This window comes from Camelus bactrianus, chromosome 26 (genome assembly GCF_048773025.1).
Source record: "Camelus bactrianus isolate YW-2024 breed Bactrian camel chromosome 26, ASM4877302v1, whole genome shotgun sequence".
In the NCBI taxonomy this organism is placed as follows: domain Eukaryota; kingdom Metazoa; phylum Chordata; class Mammalia; order Artiodactyla; family Camelidae; genus Camelus; species Camelus bactrianus.
In genome coordinates this window covers 37,270,103-37,284,144 of record NC_133564.1, presented here as the reverse complement: position 1 = coordinate 37,284,144, position 14,042 = coordinate 37,270,103, and the positions used below count along the sequence as shown (strand labels likewise).

The following is a 14,042-nucleotide window of genomic DNA, read 5'->3' as shown; positions in this document are numbered from 1 at the left end:
CCGCCACGGGCCCTCCGGCACGGGGGCGGCCCCGCGGCACCCAAGGCGCGCCGACTGGCCCTCTCCTCGGCACCCTCACGGGGGCCCAACGGCCACCCTCGCCCGACACCGCAGGGCCTCAGGACGGCCCACCGCAAGGCTCTCCCGCCGCACGGGCCGGCGCTGCCCCGCCCCGCCCCGACGCGCACCCAAACAAACGTTCGCGCCGTGCCGAAGCACCCCACCTCCCCCCGTCGGGTCCGACGACGCTTCACCCGGGGCCGCCTCCAGGGGAGGGACAGCACCCACAACGCGGTGAGGCCACGTTCTGGTCCCAGGACGGGGGGTGTCGGCGGGGGAAAGGCTCGGCGCGGGCGGCCATCGGTCCTGGCAGGGCAGGGGAGGGCCGGCGGCGGCGACGAGGAGGGGCCGCTCGCGCGCAAGAGCGACGGCCGGCAGGGGTCGTGGGTGCGGGCGGGCACCAACCCAGGGAAGGGGAAAATCTCGAGACACGACCGGGCCGCCGGGGAAACCACCGCAGGATCCCACCACCCCCACACGTGGGGGCGGCCCCGCGACGCCCAGGACGCCGGCCGGCCTCAGCCAACCCTCGGCGGTTCCTCCCACACCCCGGCCCCGCCCGCCGCCGGGACTCGCGCGCAGCAGGCTAACCCCCCCAACTCCAGAGGGTAGCCCCTTCCACTCGCTCACTCGTCCGTCTGCGTCTCGTCTGTCCGTCCACCACCACCACCCAGCTTCGTCTGGCTCGCCCCCAGGCCTCGCGGCCCGGGGAAACGCTGCCGAGCGAGGCGGCCCGACCCGTGGCCCACGCACCGCCACCGGTGGCTGCGTCTCGGGACCGGAACAGGTGGGGTGGCTCCTCGCGGCGCGGAGACTGGTGGGGGGGCCCAAGTCGGGGTGGACCGCCTTCCCCCTCCCCCCCACGGCACGCGCCGGGGAGGCCAAGCCCGCGCACACGCGCGCGCGCGCTCGCACGGCCCCGCGCCAGACGCCGGGCCCGGCCCGGCGGAACCCTCCCCCGACTCGGAGGGGGGAGGCGCGGGCCACAGCAGGCCAAGAACAGCACTCGGCCCCACCGCGGGGCCAGCGCAGCCCACACGCCAAAGCGACGGGGCCCTGCCCACACGCCGCGGCAGTCGCTCCCCGTGGAGAGTGACTGCACGCTCTGGATGGAGGAGCGGCGGCTGGGGGGTCCGGTGCCCCCAAGGCTCCCCTCTCAGATCGCTAGAGAAGGCTTTCTCACCGAGGGCGCATCGCCCCCCACCCAGCGTGCCCCGTTCAGGCCTACGGAAGCCCGCCGACGTGTACGCCAGCGCTCGGCTGGGCAGGAGGGGCCTGCGGTAGGGGTAAGCAGCGGGCCAAGAAGCGAGCGTTCGCGGTCGGGACCGGGGAGAGCCCGTGCGTGCCACCTCGCGAGGAGACGCACCCAAGACCGCGTGGGGACGGGACAGACGCCCGCCCCCCACCGGCACATCACCCGGCCCCACCACGATCGCTCCCACGCCCGGGCGCGAACCCCGCTGAGGGGGACCCACCCGGCGTGCGCCCGGCCACGTCAGTCCCCCCCCGGTACAGGGTGAGGACTGACGTTCAGGAGGCGGCCCCGGCCCCACCGAGGGTGGGGAGCGGACACGCCTCGCTTACCGTCTCGACCCCTCCCCCACGCCTCAAGAGAGGCGCTCGGGAGACACGACCACCGCAGGGGTTACCCGAGAGGACTCGCTGGGGACTGGAAGCGATGCCGCCGCTCGGCCTCGGGCACCTGAGGGACAACCTGGAGCGCTCCAGGGGCACCGCAGAGGACCAAGGCGAGACACGCTCACACCCCGACGAGGGGGTAACGTGGCGTGGCGGCGGGGCAGCCCTCCCCCGCCGAGGGGGAGGGCCGCTCGCGAGACAGGACGCCGAGCAGGCGAGGAGGCGAGAGTGTCTGCCGCGTCGCAAGACCCCCGGCCTCGCCGACACCACAAGGCACGGGAGACCGAGGTCGGGCCGGAGTCCGCACCCCTGCCTTCCCCCCGCCACCCACGGGCGGCAGAGGAGAGGCGAGGGGCCCGCAGGCAGAACGAGAAGAGAAGCCACGTTCGCCATGAACGTCCCCGTCCCTCGTCTGGCGCGGCTTAGGCCCGGCCCGGGGGAGCATGACTTCACCACATCGGTCAGGTGAGTGAATGAGTGAGTGAGTGAGCGAGCGAGCGAGCGAGCCATGTGGGGCAGGGAGGCCCCAGAGGGGAGGGCCCGGCGAGGACAACCACCAGAGGGGCCTGCTTCAGCCTCGCCAGGCGCCACCCACTCCTCAGTCCTCTCCGAGGAGAGCGGCCAACGACCCCAGGCGGGGAATGCCTGACACGCGGCACGGAGCCTACGGGGGTGGGGTCGCGCCGGCCACCACCGGGTGCCTGCGGCGGGGAGCGCACGGGGTAAAAGACCCACGCCGCCACCTCACCCCACCGCCCTCGGGCCACCAGAGACCGGAGGTGGCACCACGGGCCACGTCAGCCGGACGCGCACACGAGAGCCGGCGCGCAGGCCCGGGCGGGCGGCTCAAGTGTCAGAAGCGGAGTCGGCTACCAGGCCAGGGCTCACGCAGAGAGAAGCCCAGAGCCTCGCACGCGTCCGGAGACCCAACACTCGGTGACAGACACCGAGGAAGACCGTGTCAGCACCTATCTGCTGGCAGAAAATGCCCAACACGACAGGAAAAATGACAGCGCCCAGAAACGGGGCGGGTCCACGATTTGCAAGGGGGGACCCCGGGACCTCGGTCCGGCCACCTGCCCCCAGCCCTACCCCCATAAATGGCAGCCCCGAAGCTCTCGGGGGCCATCTGATCGACCGGGGTGGGGGGGGTTTGGTAGGGGGAGGGGAGAGGGGAGGGGGATTAGGAGGAGGCTTAGGAGGAGGAGTGGGAATGGGAATGGGAATGGGAAGGGACGAGAGGGAGACGGGATCAGGCCGGGGACGCCCTGCCCTTTTCTCGCCCGCGTGGCCGGGGACTCGGGGAGATGCCACAGAGGTGCCTCCGACGAGAGGGCCCCCCACGAGGGACCGCTCCCGAGCACCGGGCCCCGGGCCCCGGGCCGGGGAAAGCCTGCCTCCCCCACATCCCTCGCAGGACGCCCCCGTGCCGGTCCCCGAGTCCGGATGAAGTCTCGGTCCCTCCAACGCCACCAGAACCCACGCGGGCAGGCTTACGGGCCGGGGGGCACCCCCTCCCAGGCCTCCCGCGCCAACAGGGGCCGGCCCAGCCACGTCTCCGGATCCATCGGGACTCAGAAAACATTTCATCCAAGGAGGCGCCTCCGACGACCGGGAACCCCAGCGCGCCCGTCCACGGCCTCACCGCACTGGGCCCGGGCCGCTCCTCGCCTCAGGAGCAGTCGTCCAAGGGACGCAGACGAGGGCCTGACCACCTAGCCGCCGGCGGCCCGGGCGCGGGACACTCTCTCCCTTTCCCCCGCGGCGGCAAGGCGCAGGCCGTGTCCGATCGGCTCGGGTCGGTCTCCGCGGCTGGAGGGGCACAGGCGGATGCTGGTCGACCAGGCCAGGCCACACGGCTTCCCCCGGCACACGAGATCCCGGGAGCGCGGCGACAGTCACCCCCTCATCATCCTGCGAGTCCAATCTGCGCCGAGAGCAGGACGCGCCCGCGGCTCAGCGCCACGGGGACTGTCACCGCCGGTGTCGCCAGCCTCCCCGAAGTCTGCCTCGGGCCCCGCCGCCGAGCCCCATCCCTTGCCGAGGTCGCCGACGCTCGGGAGAAGAGGGACGATCTCAGAGCGGCAGCCAGATGGCGCCCGACAACCGTCGCCAACGTCCCCGGAACCGATCCCGACCGCCGCCGGCCGCCCAAACGCCCGAGCTCGTCCCGGACTGAGGCGCCGGGCGGCCCCGTGGCATCCGCCTCGGAGCCCGCTCACCCTCGTCACGGCACGGCACGGCACGACACGAGGCGACACGACGCGACGCGGCGCGACGCGACCCCGGCAACAGATCAGGGCGGGGAGGACGGAGGGAGCCGGGGTTTGGCAAGACACGGCCGGCCGGGCGGCTGCCGCGAAGGGGACGCGCTCCCCACGCGATTCCCCGGGCGGGGGAGATCACACGGACACGCCGGCGTTGCCGGGGCCGACGCCGCGGGTGGCCCAGAGCGACCAGGACGAGATCCCGGGTTCCCGGGTGGGAGGTTGGGAAGGGGAGGAGGGGAAGAGGGAGGGAAGGCGGGGGCTGGCAAACCGAAACCAGGCGAGCGCTCAGAGAACAACGCAGGAATCGGCTTTGGAGTCCGTCCTCTCGAATGCGGGAGGTCTTTCGAAAGCAGACAGGCAAAGCCCAGAAGCTAGAAAAGAAAGGATGAAGACCGCGAACCCCATCGAAGCGGAAAGAGAAATCGATCTCGGCACAGATCGCGACAAAGCCCAAAGACAACAAACGGGCGCGTGGGGAAAACGCACTCGCGGTCGGTCGTGAGAACACGGACGTCAGCACGGCTGACCACAACCGCAGGAAGGAGGAGGGAAAACAAAAAAATGCGGGCGGGGGTTCGGGGGGGCGAGTCGATAGCCACCCGCTCGGTAAATCGAGGTTCAGTGCATCTACACAGAGCAACACTGTGCATGCGCATCCGCGTGTCTGTGTGTGCGTGTGTGTGTCGGTGTGTGTGTTTGACACAGTCAACGTGGACAAGGAAACTGTAGCCCCATCCGAAAAAAAAAAAAAAAAGAAAGAAAAGAAAGAAAGGAAAGAAAGAAAGGAAAGAAAGGAAAGAAAGAAAGGAAAGAAAGGAAAAAGGAAGGAAGAAAGGAAGGAAGGAAGGAAGAAAGGAAGAAAGGAAGGAAGAAAGGAAGGAAGAAAGAAAGGAAGAAAGGAAGAAAGGAAGGAAGGAAGGAAGGAAGGAAGAAAGGAAGGAAGGAAGGAAGGAAGGAAGGAAGAAAGAAAGAAAGAAAGAAAGAAAGAAAGAAAGAAAGAAAGAAAGAAAGAAAGAAAGAAAGGAAACATGAAAACAAACGACAAAACCCACCACCAAAGGGAAATCAAGTTGTAGAACTACTCTGGGGTTTAAAAACAAAAACAAAAACACCGTAGAAAAAGCACAACCGCAGCCCATCAGGGGTTCCTCTCCTCAACAGTCCAAGAACTCGGTCAACTCCACCTCCTAGAAGCCAGAAAACCAGGGATGAAACACGTGCAGGAGATCCAAACGGACGTTTTCAGTTTAAAAGAAAAGAAAAATTTATTTTTTTCCTCCCCCAAATGGGGGAGGGGGCGAGGGTGAGGACGGAGCGTAGAACTCAGCGGCAGAGTGCCTGCCCAGCACGCGCGAGGTCCAGGGTTCGATCTTCAGGACTTCCGTTCAAGTCAATAAGGAAGTCGGTAAGTCAGGCAATCACTAAGTCAGGCAACACACCAGCAAAAGAAACGAATTACCTCCCCTCCCCGAATAAACAAACAACCACCGAAAGCAACAACAGCAGCAAGAACCAAAAAAAAAAAAAGGCCTAAATAAATAAATAAATGTAAGTAAGTAAATAAATAAATAAGTAAACAAACAAACACAATTTAAAAAAGGGGAAAACGCACACATTTCCGTTTCTAAGAGATATCCGGACAGGCCCAGAACCTGGAATCTCGACAGCAAGTTCCAAAAACAAGCAGAAAGTGCCTGCTCCTGACGGAACACGTGATAGAGACCACCGTTCGAGATGGGGCCGGGTGGGCGGGCTGGCAGGCGGACACAGAGCTCTCGACTCATACCTGACAGAATCCGCTCTCCGACGGAAGACAGAAGGCAACACGAATTTAACAACCTTTTATTATAGAAACTCTTATCAAAATGGGTATAGAGCAACATATCTCGAGAGAGTAAAAGCTTCTTTTGACAAAACTACAGCCAGTATAATACTCAATGGTGAAAAGTTGAAAGCCTTCCCACTAAAATCTGGAACAAGAAAAGAATTTTGTGTCTCACCACTTCTATTCAGTATAGCATTGGAAGTTCTAGCCACAGCAATTAGACAAGGAAGTTAAAACAGTTCTAAACTGGAAGAGAAGAGGTAAAATTGTCATTATACATGGATGACATAATACTATATATAGAAAACCCTAAAAGCTCCACACAAAGACTACTAGAGCTGATAAAAAAAACTGGCAAAGTAGCAGGATACAAGATTAACATCCATAAGTCAGAGGCATGTCTTTACACTAACCGTGAAATATCAGAAAGGAAAGTAAAGGAATAATTCCTTTTAAGACTATATCAAAAAAAAAAAAAAACTTAGGAATAAATCTGACCAACAAAGTTAAAGACTTATATGTGGAGAATTACAAAATGCTAAGGAAATTAAAACGATTTAAAGAAATGTAAAGATATCCCATATTCTTGGGATTGGAAAAATTAATATTGTTAAAATGACCATATACCCAAAGCAATCTACAGATTTACTGTGATTCATATCAAATTACCCAGGACTTATTTCACAGAACTAGAACACATCATACTAAAATTTATATGGAATCAAAATAGACCCAGAGCTGCCTAAGCATTACTGAAGAAAAAGAACAAAGCTGGAGGAATAATCCTTCCAGGCTTCAGACAATACTACAGAGCTACACTAATCAAATCAGCATGGTACTGGAACAAAAACAGGCATATGGATCAATGGAAGATCATAGAGATGCCAGAAATCATTCCACAAATTTTTGGTCAATTAATCTTTGACAAAGGAGGCAAGAACATACAATGGAATAAAGACAGTCTCTTCTGTCAGTGGTATTGGGAAAACTGAACAGCTGCATGTAAATCAATGAAGTTAGAATACTCCCTCACACCATACACAAAGAGAAACTCAAAAAGACTTATAACTTTAAACATAAGACAAGGTACTATAAACCTCTTAGAGGAAATCATAGGCAAAACATTATCCCACATAAATCTCAGTAATGTTCTCCTGGATATTCTACCCAAGCAATTGAAATAGAAGCAAAAATAAACAAATGGGACCTATCTAATTAAACTTATAAGTTTTGTCACAGCAAAGTAAACCATAAACAAAACAAGGAGACAACCTACAGAATGGGAGAAAATATTTGTAAAAGATGAATTTGACAAGGGCTTAATCTCCAGGATATATATGCATCTCATACAACTTCATAAGAAAAAATCATAACCAATTAAAAAATGGGCAGAAGATCTAAGCAAGCAATTCTCCAAAGAAGACATACAAATGGACAAAAGGCACATGAAAAAATGCTCAATATCAGTAATTATCAAAGAAATGCAAGTCGAAAGTACAATGAGGTATCACCTCACAACAGTCTGAATGGTCATCATTCAAACGTCCACAAAGAATAAATGCTGGAGAGGATTTGGAGGAAAAGGAATCCTCTATACCATTAGTGGGAATGTAGTTTGTTGCAGCCATTGTGGAAAACAGTATGAAGAGTCTTCAAAAGACTAAAAATACACTTACCATCTGATCCAGCAATCCCATTCCTGGGCTTATGTCCAGAGGGAACCTTCATTCAAAAAGATACATGCACCCCAATTTTCATAGCAGCACTATTTATAATAGACAAGACATTGAAACAACCTAAATGTCCACTAACAGATAACTGGAAAGAAGTTGTGGTATATTTATACAATAGAATACTACTCAGTCATAAAAAAGAATACAATAATGCAATTTGCAGCAACTTGGATTAACCTGGAAAATGCTATTCTAAGTGAAGTAAATCAGAAAGAGAGAAACATTCCATATGATATCTCTTAAATGTGGAATCAAACAAACAAACAAAAAAAAAGGCTAACTTATTTACAAAACCAAAACAGACTTATTTACAACACCAAAACAGACTCACAGACATAGTAAACAAACTTACGGTTACCAAGTGGATAAGGATGTGGAAAGGGATAAATTAAAGTTTGAGATTTGCAGATACTAGTTACTGTACATAAAATAGATAAACAACAAGTTTATACTGTATAGCACAGGAAACTCTATTCAATATATTGTAGTAACTTATAGTTAAAAATAATATGAAAATGAAGATATGTTGTTCCTATATTATTGAACTATTGTGATGTACACCAGAAATTGACACAACATTGTAAACTCACTATACTTAAATAAAAGTATATTTTTAAAAATGGGCAGAAGACAGATATTTCTTCTAAATAGATATTTCTCCAAGGAAGACATACAGATGGCTAACAGGCACACGAAAAAATGCTCAATATCACTAATTATTAGGGAAATGCAAATCAAAACTACTATGAGGTTTCACCTATTACCAGCCAGAATGGCCATCATTCAAAAGTCCACAAATGATAAACGCTGCAGAGGATGTGGTGAAAAGGGCACCCTCCTACACTGTTGGTGGGAATGTAAATTGGTGTAGCCACTTTAAAGGACAATATGGAAGTTAATTTAAAAATTACTTGTTACCATGTGATCCAGCAATCCTACTCCTGGGCACATATCTAGAGAAAAATATAATTCAAAAAGACACAGGCACCCCAATGTTCACAGCAGTACTATTTACAACAGCCAAGACATAGAAACAACCTAAATGTCCATTGATAGATGACTGGATAAAAATTGTGATAAATTTTTACAATGGAATCCTACTCAACTATATATATATATATATATATATATATATATATATATATATATATATATATATATATATATAAGTTGTATATAATGTGTATACATAATATCATTTGCAGCAACATGGATGACCTGGAGATCATCATTATAAGTGAAGCAAGCCAGAAATAGAAAATTTCTACATTTATAAGTGGAATCTTAAAAAAAAAAAAAAAGACACAAATGAACTCACCTGCAAAACAGAAACAGACTGACAGACATTGAAAACAAACTTATGGTACCCAGGGATGAAAGGGAGTGGTAAAGGATAAATTGGGAGTTTGAAATTTGCATATACTAACTACTATATATAAAACAAATAACAAGTTCATACTGTAAAGCACAGGGAACTATTCAATATCTTACAGTGACCTATAATGAAAAAGAATATGAAGACAAAAATATGTATGTATATGTATATATATATGACTGAAACATTATGAACACCACAAATTACACAACATTGTAAAATGACTATATTTCAATTAAAAAAATGCATAAACATAATAAGAGAATAGCATATGAAATACAATTTAGGGACCTGTGGAAATTATTGAAGATCTGGAGAGACCAGCTTCAGTTAGATTAAGTCGAGAGGCTTCTATTACCTTTTCACAGATAGACCGAATGAAGATACAAAGCAGACAATAGTAACTAATGTTTGGAGACCACAGAGAAAATGGAGAGGGGTTAGGCTGGGGCCACCGTTCAGTACAGAAGTCTCATGGGCTTCTGGCTTATGCTTCTGAATTGTATGTCCTATGCCTTTTAATGAACATCTGAGTTGTACAGAGATGAGAGAGGTTACACCTGCAGACCCTGAATTCACCGTGAAGCCTGTTTAGTCCTGCAGTATTCTGAGCATTGCTGGAAGGCTCTCTGTCATTTTAATAATAACAGATTTATCACTTTGTTTATTGAGCATTTGCTATATAGAAGGCACTTTACATATTAACTCACTGGAATTCTTTAAATTCCTAAATAATTGTTGAGTCGTTTCACAGATGAGAAACTTGAGGTTTCTATCAGGCTGATCTATCCACAGTTATAGTTAAGAATCAGCAGTTTGTTGACACTGTCTGCCTTATGCACTTAAAATTAGTGAAAAATACAGCTTTGTTACATGTTTTCAAAATTTATAATAATCAATAAAGAGTCATGAGTTTATCTGAGCATGTCCAGGGTATTTCACACTGTACCTCATGTGATAATTTTGTCAATAAACATTTGTTGTTTTCCAGTGTCTATATATCCCTGATTGTATCTGAAGGATATAAAAAAGTCAGCACAGAAACAGCAAACAAGGTCTGAGCCAACTGTACACAAAGTCCCCTTGCCCAGCAGCATCATGTCAACTCTCTGCACACAGAACTCTTCAGGGAAGCCCCATCAGAACCCGAGTATCTGTGAACTTTTACAAAATAGTGACCTGAATGATGTGGTGTGGATTTCCATCAAGAATTACAGGCTTTTGTGGATTCATCCCAGAGAAAATTCTTCAGAGATGTGGTGCTAGAAAACTTCAGCCATCTGGTCTCATTGAGTCTGTCAACAAAGACTTCTTTACTTAAGTATCCAGACAAGCTTCCACATACCTCAGACCTCAATCAGCCCCCATTCATGTCTGGTCAAAGCCACGGCAGCTGTCTGAAGGTGTTTACATCTAGTTTGTCCATCACTACACTGGTGCCTTCCTGATCATGATTCTTGTACTCAGTTCTTTCTTGTATTCAATCTCTAAGACACAAAACAGTGCTGGAAAGTCAGTGATTATTTCTTGCATGAATGAGTAAGTGGATTAAAGATTTACTAAGTAAATGTAATACTGTAAGCATTAAGCTGTGCAAATTAAAATAACATAGTAGAAAGAGCAGACATTTCCCTTTTCTACATAGAAAGATTTCTCTGGTGGAGCTAACATTTATTGGATTGCTTTTGACAAAAAACTATAGTTCAATCAACTGTGGAGTCATCTAGTTCCTTTCTAGTTGAAAACACTGAGCATTCTTAACTCTGTCTTTGCTCTCAGATCTCTCTGCACTGGCAACAAAAGAGTCTCACTATCTTGTCTTGGAATCAGAGTGATCTTTCTGCTCTGGTGAAACCATGAATGTTTTCAGTTTTCAAGATGTTTTTCTTCCAGCAGATATTCCTATGGCTTAGTGTAGACTGAGCTGGAAATAAAAATCAACTTCCAGCTTCTCTCTGGAAGGAGCTAGACTGCACATCTATCTCATGGGCTGACCCTCCCAGCTGCTGTCCAAAGTCTACATTCTAACTCACTCCTCTCCCTGGAAGCTGGCAGGGCCCTCTGTGAGCTTGAGCTGGCAGGGGGGTAATCCCTGCAGCTTCTGCCCCTCACTTGACCCAGCCAAAACTAACAAGGCCCAGCTTCTCCCTGGAAGGAGTCTGACTGCACATCCAGCACCCTGACTTTTCCAGCTACTGCCTGACTCTGTCCTCTAGCTTGTATGTCACTTAGAGCAATTGGAGCCCAGCACTCATTAGTTTCCTGGAGTCTGCAGAGAACAAAGTGGCAGTTCCTCATGGCCCTGCAGGCTTTCCCACAACTACCCACCCTGGCTTGCTCCAGCAATAGAGACCAGCTCCTACCTTCTCTACAGACAGTGTCAGGCTACACATGCAGTGCCCCAGCTTGTCCAATTGCTGCCTGAGGGCTGGCTTCTAATTTGCCTCTCCTGGGGCACTGACAGTACCTCAGTCTCCTGGGAGCACCTAAAAAAGGCACTATGAGCAAGAACAAGGTTTGAGAGGCACCTAGAAACTGGCTGGGCTGACTTGTGCCAAACATTTCTGACGTAAGGCAAGACTCTGAAGATTGGGAGAGAAGGCTATTTGGTCTAAGGCAAATAAACTAACATGGAGTCAAGAAAAATGAAGAAATAATGAATATACCCTAAGGAAAAAAAAAACCAAAATGAAAACAAAGATACACTCCAAAAACAATGACTGTATGATATGGAGATAAGCGATATACCCAACAGAAAATTCAAAATAGTGTTCCTAAAGATTCTTTCTGAGGTCAAAGGAGTAATGTATGAAAAAAAAAAGGGGGGGGAATAAATAAAATCATGTGAAAATAGTTTAAAGGAATTATGTAACATCAATCAGTCCAAAGACAAAATATTGGAGGGCCAAGAGGAAGACAGAAAGAAGCAGAAAATATATAGAGATAAATCATATCTGAATTTTGTTCCAAACCTGAGGAATAAAACAGACATCCAGGTCCAGAAACCCCAAAGGACATCAAGTAAGAGAATTCAAAGTGAATCACACCAAGACACTATAATCAAATTGTCAGAAGTTCAAGACAAATAGAGACTGTTGAAAGCAGCAAGAGAAAAATCAACTTGTTATATAAATACAAGGTAATTCACATAAAGCTACCACTTGATATTTTCAGGAGAAACTTTGGAGGCCAGAAAAGACTGAGACAACATAAACCAAAATATTGCAAGGTAAAGATAAACTGCCAACTAAGAATACTACACCTGTCCACAAAAGAAAAAAAAAGAAAAAAAAGAAAAAGAAAAAGAGAGAGACAGAGAAAGAATTTCTCAGACAACCACACCTAAAGGAATTTAGCAAGAACTTTCTTAAAAGAAATGTTAGAGGGAAGTCTTCAAGTTGGAAGAAAAGGATACTAAACAGCAACACAAGAGCAGAAGACAAACTGAAACTTAATGGTAAAGGTAAATATATACAGAAAAACAGAATACTCTATTACTATAATGATGGTAGCAAATTGCTACTAATACTACTATAAAAGTTAAAAGATGAAAGATTTAAAATAACTATAACTAAATTAGATTGCTAGATACATAATAGAAGTAGATGTATGTAAACTGTGATATCAGTAGCATATAATATGAATGGAGAGATAGAGGCGTCTTATGTGCAAGTGAAATTAAGTTGCTGTCAACTTAAAATAGGCTGTTATAACTAACAGGTGTTGCAAACAAGCCCCTCGGTAACCACAAAGAATATACCTGTGGTAGAGAACAAAAAAAGAGAAAAGAAATAAAAACATATTAATACCAAAAACAATGGAACACAAAAGAAGACATGAAAAGAAAAAGAGAAAAACTGCAAGACAAACAGAAAACAGTTCAAAAATGACAACAGTAAGTCATTCTTGAGCAAATATTATTTTAGCTGTAAATGGGCTAAACCCCCTAATAAAAAGATACATAGTGGCTGAATGGATTAAAAAGCCAAGATCCACCTATATGTTGTCTACAAGAATTCATCTTAGATTTAAGGACACACATAGGCTGAAAGTAAAGTGATGGTAAAAGATATTCCATGAAAATGGTGACCGAAACAAAGCAGGAGTGGCTATTATACTTGTCCCAGACAAATGTGACTTTTAGCCAAAAATGGGACAAAAAATGTATTATGTAATTATAACCATGTCAATTCACTAGGAAGGTATAACAATTGCAATTATTTATACACATCTAATATCAGATCATCTAAATATGTAAAGCAAACATTGACAGATGTGAAAGGAGAAATTTAATGCAATACAATAGTAAGCATTTCTATATCTGATTTTCAACAGTGGATAGAACATTGAGACAGAAATCAATAAACAACCAGTGGACCTAAACAACACTTTAGACAAATGGACCTAACAGACATACACAGAACTTTTCATCCAGTTGCAGACTAATTCACACTTTTTTCAAGTGAAAACAAAATATTTTCCAGGATAGATCACATGTTATGTCACAAAAGGGACCTTACAAATTGAAGAAGACTGACATCATACCGAGAATCTTTTGTTGCACAATGAAATGAAACTAGAAATCAATTACAGCACAAAATTAAAAAACTCCACAAATATGAGGAAACTAAATAACACAATCTCAAAAACCACTGGGTCAAAGGCAAAATCAAGAGAACTGCTGATTATAAAATTTGAATTTGAGAAAGCATAACTCACTTCTTCTCTCTAAGACTTTTAGATAAAACTAGACTCATCACAAGGCAGATGTCTGTTATTTATGACTTATTAACTGTGACTAATGGCAAATTATACCTCTACATGCAACAGGACACCTTTCATGTGAAACATTTTACTAAGTGCTTAGGAGTATTGATTTTTAAACTGAGGTCATGTTTAAAGTGTTCTGTATAGAAATCAGTGAATTAATTGTGAATGTCTATTACTCACTTCAATCACAGAGAATTCAGAAGCAATGTCCAGCCCTGCACATGACTGAACAGGATTCATGCAGATCTTGGGGTTAGCAGGTGCAGATTCTCTAACTACACACCTCAGATGTCCATTACCAGATATGTGGACAAAGTCAGCATCACAAGCCTGTGGCTCCAGGGACTTCTACACTGAAAGATGGCCCTATT

At 48.2% G+C, this 14,042-nt stretch overlaps 1 protein-coding gene across 12 annotated transcripts in view; it reads right to left on the bottom strand.

Moving 5' to 3' along the window:
- LOC141575073 (uncharacterized) overlaps positions 1-14,042 on the bottom strand; it is a 48,025-nt gene that overhangs the window by 18,497 nt on the left and 15,486 nt on the right. The window lies entirely within an intron of this gene.